Here is an 8,332-nt window from a genome sequence, read left to right as displayed (position 1 = left end):
TTAAATTCTTGTCTTCATTTTAGTAATGCAGACATTAACCTATTTAAACTGATAAAAGGTGCACCAAGCAAAGTGAAGCTGTTTGAGAGCTAAGATAATTTGGTATGCAAGATAATATTGATGAATTGAGCTAATTTATACAAGCAGAATCCGGTAAATTACAAAACAGACTTGCTCCCTCATTCATTCATTCAAAATTGTAATTACATTTATCACACTTGGATGCTATAGGTAAGGCTACCACTAATCAAGCTTTATAGAATAGTTTATTGTTATATTTTTCAAAAGCAGATTGTTAGTGCTCAATAAATCCATTTTACCAAATTAAGAAACAAATTTCAAATATTGCTTTATGCACCGTTGGGAGCTGCTTCAAATTCAGCGTAGATTGAAGGGATGAAAGGCTCCCTTGTCTATTGACTATGAAGGTCCCCTTTCAAATGAGTTTGAACAGTCTCAATCCAGCTCCACAGTAAGCTTAGGCCAACAGCAGAAAACTGTCCCTAATTTGCTTTCATTGACAATAAATCAGCAATCTCATTCACATGGCTAGTGTACAAAATGCAATGTGCAATAGAGGGTGCTGTTTTGAAGTTGGAGCTAGAACAAGTTACTTAGTCTTGTGCCAAGCCGTGCTATCTAAGCAGATTGCCATCACTGGGTGTCCAAAATAGTGGGGGCGGGTGGGGGGGTAATTTTTTGAGCATTGCTGTCTCCGACAGAAGTAACAAAAGATCACTAGGTTCCAATATTATTGTCTATACAATCCCACTGGTACTTCATCGTCAAAAGGTACCCAAACTAGAGCCTGTATATGATCAATATTCCAGCTGATTTAAGTTGCAGGTTAGTTCTGATTGAAGCCATTTAAAAAGATAATAAAGTATTGTTAATGATTAATTTATTTACTAAATAATATGAAGCAGAGAAACTAAAAACCTTTTGGAAAAATTACGTTGCATTTAATGCACAATCCAAAACTTAACTCATTATTACTCAGTGATTGAAAAATTATAACATTAGCAGAAAATCATTTTAGCTGTAATTTTGACTAATGATGACTTTGAACAATGCAGGTTGTCCTGACGCAAACCCATGAAGATATTTTTCAGAATTTACAATTTCTGAATTAAGCATTCAGGATGTAAAAATTCCAAGTTGAGAATGACTGTGAAGTACAGGTTTCTTAGCTCATTCTTAAAGATCAACTCTTTGGGAGGTGCCATTTACTTGGCTGGTTGGCAGTGAGTTGGCGGCACGTTGCTGGAACCTGCACTGGAAAATCACTGCGACGGAGGGATTAATATTGCTGCACATATGCCCATTTTGAAGGTAACTTGTACCTGACACCATCCATGAATGCATAGTTGGAGTCAAATACTCAGGACTTGAACAAAAGACTTTCACGATCTCAGCATGTCCCAACATGTGTGCAGTAGAATAGTATCATGATGATCCAGAGATATAGGCCAGAATTTTAAGCTCCCCCTGGCAAGTCCTGAACAGTAAAGGGGTGACGGGGGTAGAGTGTGAAATTGCATGGTGGGGATTCCCTCCAGGTTCCTGCCCGCCCCGACCAGGTAGCAATTTAAACGGCAGGGCAGGGCAGAATACTAATTGTACTATAATTATATTGAAGCACCTCAGAGTGCAACAAGATGTATGTTGATAACTCCAATACCATTGCACTGTCTGACTGTCTATAATAACCATATTGAAATGATTGTAATATTTATTGATTGTATTGAAGTACCTCGTGATCCATGTGTAAAAGTTGAATCTGATTGCACTTTTTGTGGTGGCGATTTAGAAACGTTTTGTAATGTTCTTCCAGATATTTGATGAATAAAGTATTTTTTCAAAAAAAAAATTTGTGACACTGAACCCACTGCAATATGACTGACCCTTAACTGCCCTTTTAAATGACCATGCAAGCCACTCAGTTGTATTCAATGAGCTAACTGACAGCCACATTCTCAAAGGCAATTAGGGATGGGCAATAAATGTATGCCTTTGCTAGTGATGCCCACATTCCATAAACAAATACAAAAATAAACAAAAAGTGGTTTACAGCCAATGAAGTACTTTGGAAGTGTAGTAACTGTTGCAACACAGGAAATATTTTGAAGGAAAAGGAAACACAATCTAGATGGTCAGTAGCCCTCCTTTACTCTAACATTCAAAACCAACTTTGTGAAAGTGATAGCTCTGTTTGGTACCTCCCTTTTATTAAGCTACTCGGATTGACTCAGTTTCATTTTCATTAAGCATCAATTATTACCAAAATAAGAATCTTGCGACAGCCTGTGACAAGACACATTTATGCTTAAAGAGATGGGATAATATAACATCTCTGAGGTGAGGAGAATTTTTTTTCACACAGTGAGTTAATATGATCTGCAATGCGCTGACAGAAAGGATGGTGGAAGCAGATTCAATAAGGTAACTGGATAAATACCTGAAAGAAAGAGAGAAAGTTTCAAGATTAGCAAGCGTTAAGCATTTCCACTCTGGGGTCAGGGACAGGACCATAAAACATTATTTCTGTTGTTATAGAATCATAGAATTATGCAGCAGAAGAGAAGGCCAAATGGCCCATCATATCCATGCTGGATCCTTTGAAAGAACGATCCAATTAATCCAATTCCTCTGCTCCTTTTCCATAGCCTCTGCAATTTTTTCAACTTTTAAGTGTTTAAAGAATACCTTTCAAATGGGAGTTTGATAATCAGCTTCTACCATTCTTTCAGACAATAAATAACAACTCACTGAGCAATTTTTCCTTTTCCTCATGTTGCCTTTGATCCTTTTGCCAATTAACTTCAACCTGTGTTTTTGGTTACTTACACTCCTGCCACTGAAAACAGTTTCCTCTTATTTACCCTCTATTTAAACTCTGTATCTTTTCACATTTTTATCAAACCCCCTGCTTAAACCTCTTCGCCCGAAGGAGAACAACCCCAGTTTCTCCAGTCTCTCTATGTAACTGAAGTCTTTAATCTCTAGTACCATTCCAGGAAATCTGCTCGGAACCCCACTTCAAGGTCCTTGACATTTTTCCTAGTGTGATGCCCAAACTTGGTCACAATATTCCATCTGGGGTGTAACCAGTGTTTCATACATATTGAGCAAAGCTTTATCAAGGGTGACAAAAGCAGGAAAGTTAAGACATATGCCTTTTTAATAACCTTGGCAATTTGTCCTTCCACCAAAGATTTGTAAATGTTTACCTCCAAGCCTCTCTGTCTCACAGCCTTTTCAAAATTATACCATTTGTATGTTTTAAGATTTGCGAAATACAGATTACCCAAAATAGGCGGTGGAGAACTTAAGTGGTTTTTAAATAGTTTATTAAGAAGTGACAGCTCAGAGAGGAGGAAAAGGAAAAGGCAGGTGGCAGTGTCACTAGACCAGGGACCCAGAGTAATGCTCTGGGGAACCTGGGTTCAAATCCCACCACAGCAAATGGTGATATTTGAATTCAATAAAAGCCTGGAATTAAAAAAGTCTAATGAAAACTATTGCCAATTGTGGCTTTTTTAAAACCCAAGTGGCTCACTAGTGCCCCTTAGGGAAGGAAATCTGCTGTCCTTACCTGATTCCAGACCCACAGCAATGTTGACTTTAAAAAAACCATACGACCCGTGACAATTTACTGATCCCTGGAGGACAAACGGATGGAGGCCACAGAGCGTGTTGATCTTTGTAGCTTGTGGCAGCAGCATTCTGCTCAGTGGTTGATGTGTTAGGAAACTCTGTCCCCAGTCTTATTCCATCTTTCTTGGTCTTCCTCCATCTAAAGAAGGCAGCTGCCTGACAAGGACTGCCCTCCTGCCTCTCAGTACCCATTAATATACTGCATTTCCAGGGCCTGGTAGTTTAGCCAATGCCAAAGACATGTTCAAGCCTTTCTAACCAATTCATACAGGACAGGTAACCAAGATGTCAGGGCGGACACCTCCCCCCTTGTCCATCACTTCAGCTCTACGTCACTTTTTTAGTTTACATCAAACCGAGAGTCATTTGTTAGCTCTTACCAGACACTTGTTTAGATAAGAGAGTGCAGGACGCCTTCCTATCGACTTTAGGAATGATAACATGGAAGCCTCCAAGAGACTTCGACATTTCTAGGGACTGTTTATGTATTTTTCCAGAGAGAGAAAGAAAATAGTTTCTCTGCCAAGGCGGCGTTATGCTATGCCTACCAATTCCCTAAGAATTCTATACTTATTCTGAGAAGTACTTATTAAAGGTCCCATTTCTTACACGTTCAGTTTATATTGCCTCTCTGCATTCCTCCTACTGAAATGAATCACTTCATACTTCACTTCACTACATTAAATTGCATCCATCATGTGTCTGTTCATTTCACTAATCTGTCTGTGTCCTCCTGAACACTTAATATCCTCCTCATTGGCTGCTGCCACCTTTCAGGGTTTATGTCACTATTTGAAATTATAAAAAAAAAGACTTTTCCATTTATATAACACCTTTCAGAGCCTCAGGATATGGCAAAGAACTTTTCAGTTAATGGACAGAGCTTATGCGTTTCCTTATTGTCTGTGATCAGTGTTTTCGTGCGTGAAGTTAAGTGTGTTTTCTTACCCTCAGGGTGGTTTGTGCCAATTTAAATAATTTCCAGCAGCAAGGTTTTATTAATTAAAAAAAAGATTTATTAGCACACACTAATTTATTAGCACACCCAGAGATGTAAACGCAACATCTTACACACTATCACACACAAAAAGATTAGATATGGATAAAGAAAAACAATAAAACTACAATCTGGATTTTTTTCACAGTCTCTTTCATAGCAGGTCTGTAGTTTCTTAGATAAATTAATGCAGCAGCTAGACTGGAGGTCTTATAAAGCAGGAGATTCTCAATACATTTTGAGGTTTTTTGCAGTTGAATTGCCAGGAGACCAGCTCTCAGGCGATCTTGAAGATGGAGCAGGGTGGGGGAGAATCTTTCTCCCACTTTCAAGTTATATTTGTTTAGTCTTAGCTGCAAGGTTGCAGTTGTTGTGATGGCATCTGGTCATGGTGCTCCTGATCAGAACAGCTTGTGTTGTTATTTTAAAAATGGACAGATAACAAACATGGCTGTCTTCATCGTGTGACAAGTCCACAGTCCTTCTCCCAAAAAAGGTGGTGGGTTGGGCTGATATACATCCTGTGTTGTAGTCTTTCACACTAAGAGTTTTGAGACAGTCAGGCTTTTTGTAATTGAATGGCCTATTCCATTTAAATTACCTTTTTGAATACCGTACAAGAATGGCTATTGAGTTTTGATGTCTCTACGGCCAGGGTGAAGTAGAAAGGTGAGTCAACTAATGCAATGGTCTTCTACATTGGAGAGACCAAACGCAGACTGGGTGACCGCTTTGCGGAACACCTTCGGTCTGTCCACAAGCATGACCCAGATCTCCCTGTCACTTGCCATTTCAACACACCACCCTGCTCTCATGCCCACATGTCCATCCTTGGCCTGCTGCAATGTTCCAGTAAAGCTCAATACAAACTGGAGGAACAGCACCTCATCTTCCGATTAGAGCCTTCCGGACTTAACATTGAGTTCAAGAACTTCAGATCATGAACTCTCTCCTCCATCCCCACCCCCTTTCCGATCCCCTTTTTCCTAATAATTATTATATATTCTTAAATATATTTTTCTTTTCCCGCCTATTTCTATTATTATTTTTAAATTTATTTCCATCCATTGTTTTATCTCCACCTTTTAGCCCATTTCGATCCCTTCCCCCCACCTCCACTAGAGCCATCTGTTACTTGCTCATCCTGCTTTATACCCTTAATGTCACCATTAGCACATCCTTTAGCTAATATCACCACCGTCAACACCCCTTTGTCCTTTTGCCTATGACATCTTTGCCAATCTCTCCTTTGCCTCCACCTATCACTGGCCCTCTATCCAGCTCCACCTGTCCCACCCCGCTTAAACAGCTTATATTTCACCTTATTTCTATTTCTCTTCAGTTCTGTTGAAGAGTCATGTGGACTCGAAACGTTAACTCTGTCTTCCTCTCCACAGATGCTGTCAGACCTGCTGAGTTTTTCTAGCTATTTTTGTTTTTGAATGCAATAGTCTTGCTCTGTTGACAGTTCAGCTTTAACAAAGAAACTTGTGAATTTCACAAGTGGCTGTAATCAGGTATTTGCTCAGGTTTCAGGTCTGTCTGGAGCCAATATTGCCAAAGCCATATGATATGTTGCCAGCCATCTTAAAAGCTGCTGTGTCCATTTTAAAATACAGTTTTCAAATTTGTAATATCTTCAAAAGTACTTTGCCATGTCCAATAAAGGCATGAAGTGTTTTTTTCCCTTTATTCCTTCATGGGTTATGGGCATCGCTGGCAAGGCTAGCATCTGTTGCCCATTCCTAATTGCCCTTGAATTGAGTGGTTTGGTAAGCCATTTCAGAGGGCAATTAAGAGTCAACCACATTTCTGTGGCTCTGGAGTCACATATAGGCCAGACAATGTAAGGATGGCAAAGGATGGTAAAGAGTTAAGCAAAATACTGCAGATGCTGGAAATCTGAAACAAAAACAGAAAATGCTCAGCAGATCTAGCAGCATCTAGGAGATAGAAACAGAGTTAACGTTTCAAGTCCATATGACCCTTCTTCAGAGCGGTGAAGATTTACTTCCCTAAAAAGACATTAGTGAACCAGATGAGTTTTTACAACAATCATTGATAGTTGTCATGGTCACCAGTACTGAGACTAGCTTTACACTTCACACTTATTAATTGAATTCAAATTTCACCAACTGCCATGATGGGATTTGAACCCATATCCCCAGGCCATTAGCTTGGGCTTCTAGATTACCAGCCCAATGACAAAAGTAGCCACTGTTGTAATGTAGCAAACAATTTGCGCAAAGTTCCACCAACAGCAAAGTGATATTGACTATTTTCATGATGTTGGTTGAGGGACAAACATTGGACAGGGCACCGGGGTTAACTCCTTGGGAGTGATAACTACCTTCTTTCCTCCAGTCCGGTGTGAAAAACAATTCTTCACCACAACAGTGCTTCCTGTCTCTTAGCCAATTTGCATCCTTGGAGCCAACTGCCCTTTAAATCCCATTGCTTTCAAATTTACAACCAAGTCTATTGGTTGAAACTTTTACCAAAAACCTTCTGAAAGTCCATATTCACAGAGTCAACCATAATACCCTCATCAACCTCTCTGATGTTTCATCAAGGAGTTCATCAAGTTAGTCCAACTCTATTTGCCTTCAACAGATTCATGCTGGCTTTTATTTATTAACTAATATTTTTCAAAATGCCAATTAATTTTGTCCTGGATTGTTGTTCCAAAAATTTCATTGCCACTAACATTATATTAAATCAGTTATAGTTGCCTGGTTTATCCCTCTCCCATATTTTAAACAGGGGTGTAATATTATTGATTATTGCATACCAATAATTCTGCAACACACAAGCTACAATTTACAGTTGACAGCCTTTACATATTTACACTTTCAAACGTGCAACACAGCCTAGCTACATTATGCATCGTCACCTACTGCTGACTGGTCAGTTTGTGGGTTAGATGCATGTCTATCACTCTGTATGCACTTCTCTGGCCTACAACATCTGAAGAATATTTCTATACTTACATGGTAAGATGCCACAGAATACATGGGAATGTACCTGAACTGGAGGGGGGCTCAGAAAATACAAGCCCAGGATTCCCTTGGAGGAGGCCACCATGGATATCCTTCTGTACAAGGTGGGGGCTGGGGGGAAAAGAGATGAAGCGACTTTTACCATACAGCTCCTATGTCAGGTCCCCCTTTCACTCTCACCTCATACAAGCATTTGTTTCCTTTTCTGTTATTGTGGATCTGAGCTATGGCACACCAACACAGTCACACAGCCAGGATAACATTGCCAGTCGGCTTGAGGAGGGACCAATGGGTGAATCAGAGTGCAAAGGTTGGAACAAATAAATAGCAACAGCAGGGGAGAAATAATCAACTGTTCAAGGTGGACACATAGATGCTATCAATGACTCCTGTATGTTGGGGAAAGACACAACCCAGGGACTTTGAAAGCAAACCCTAACTCCTGCCATTGATAAGTTACCAGGACCAGATAAGGTGCATCCAAGCATACTGAGAGAAGGAAGGATATAAATTGTGGAGGCACAGGCCGCAATCAGCCAATCTGCCTTCGATACAGGAGTGGTGCAAGATAATTGTCACTGTTACACCGTTGTTCAAAAAAGGTATGAGCTACTACATGCCAGTCAGTGGTGGTGGTGGGAAAGCATTTAGAAGCGATGCTCCTGGACAAAATTAGCGG

This window comes from Cetorhinus maximus, chromosome 24, assembly GCF_964194155.1.
Source record: "Cetorhinus maximus chromosome 24, sCetMax3.hap1.1, whole genome shotgun sequence".
Taxonomy (NCBI): Eukaryota; Metazoa; Chordata; class Chondrichthyes; order Lamniformes; family Cetorhinidae; genus Cetorhinus; species Cetorhinus maximus.
This window is presented reverse-complemented; position numbering follows the sequence as displayed.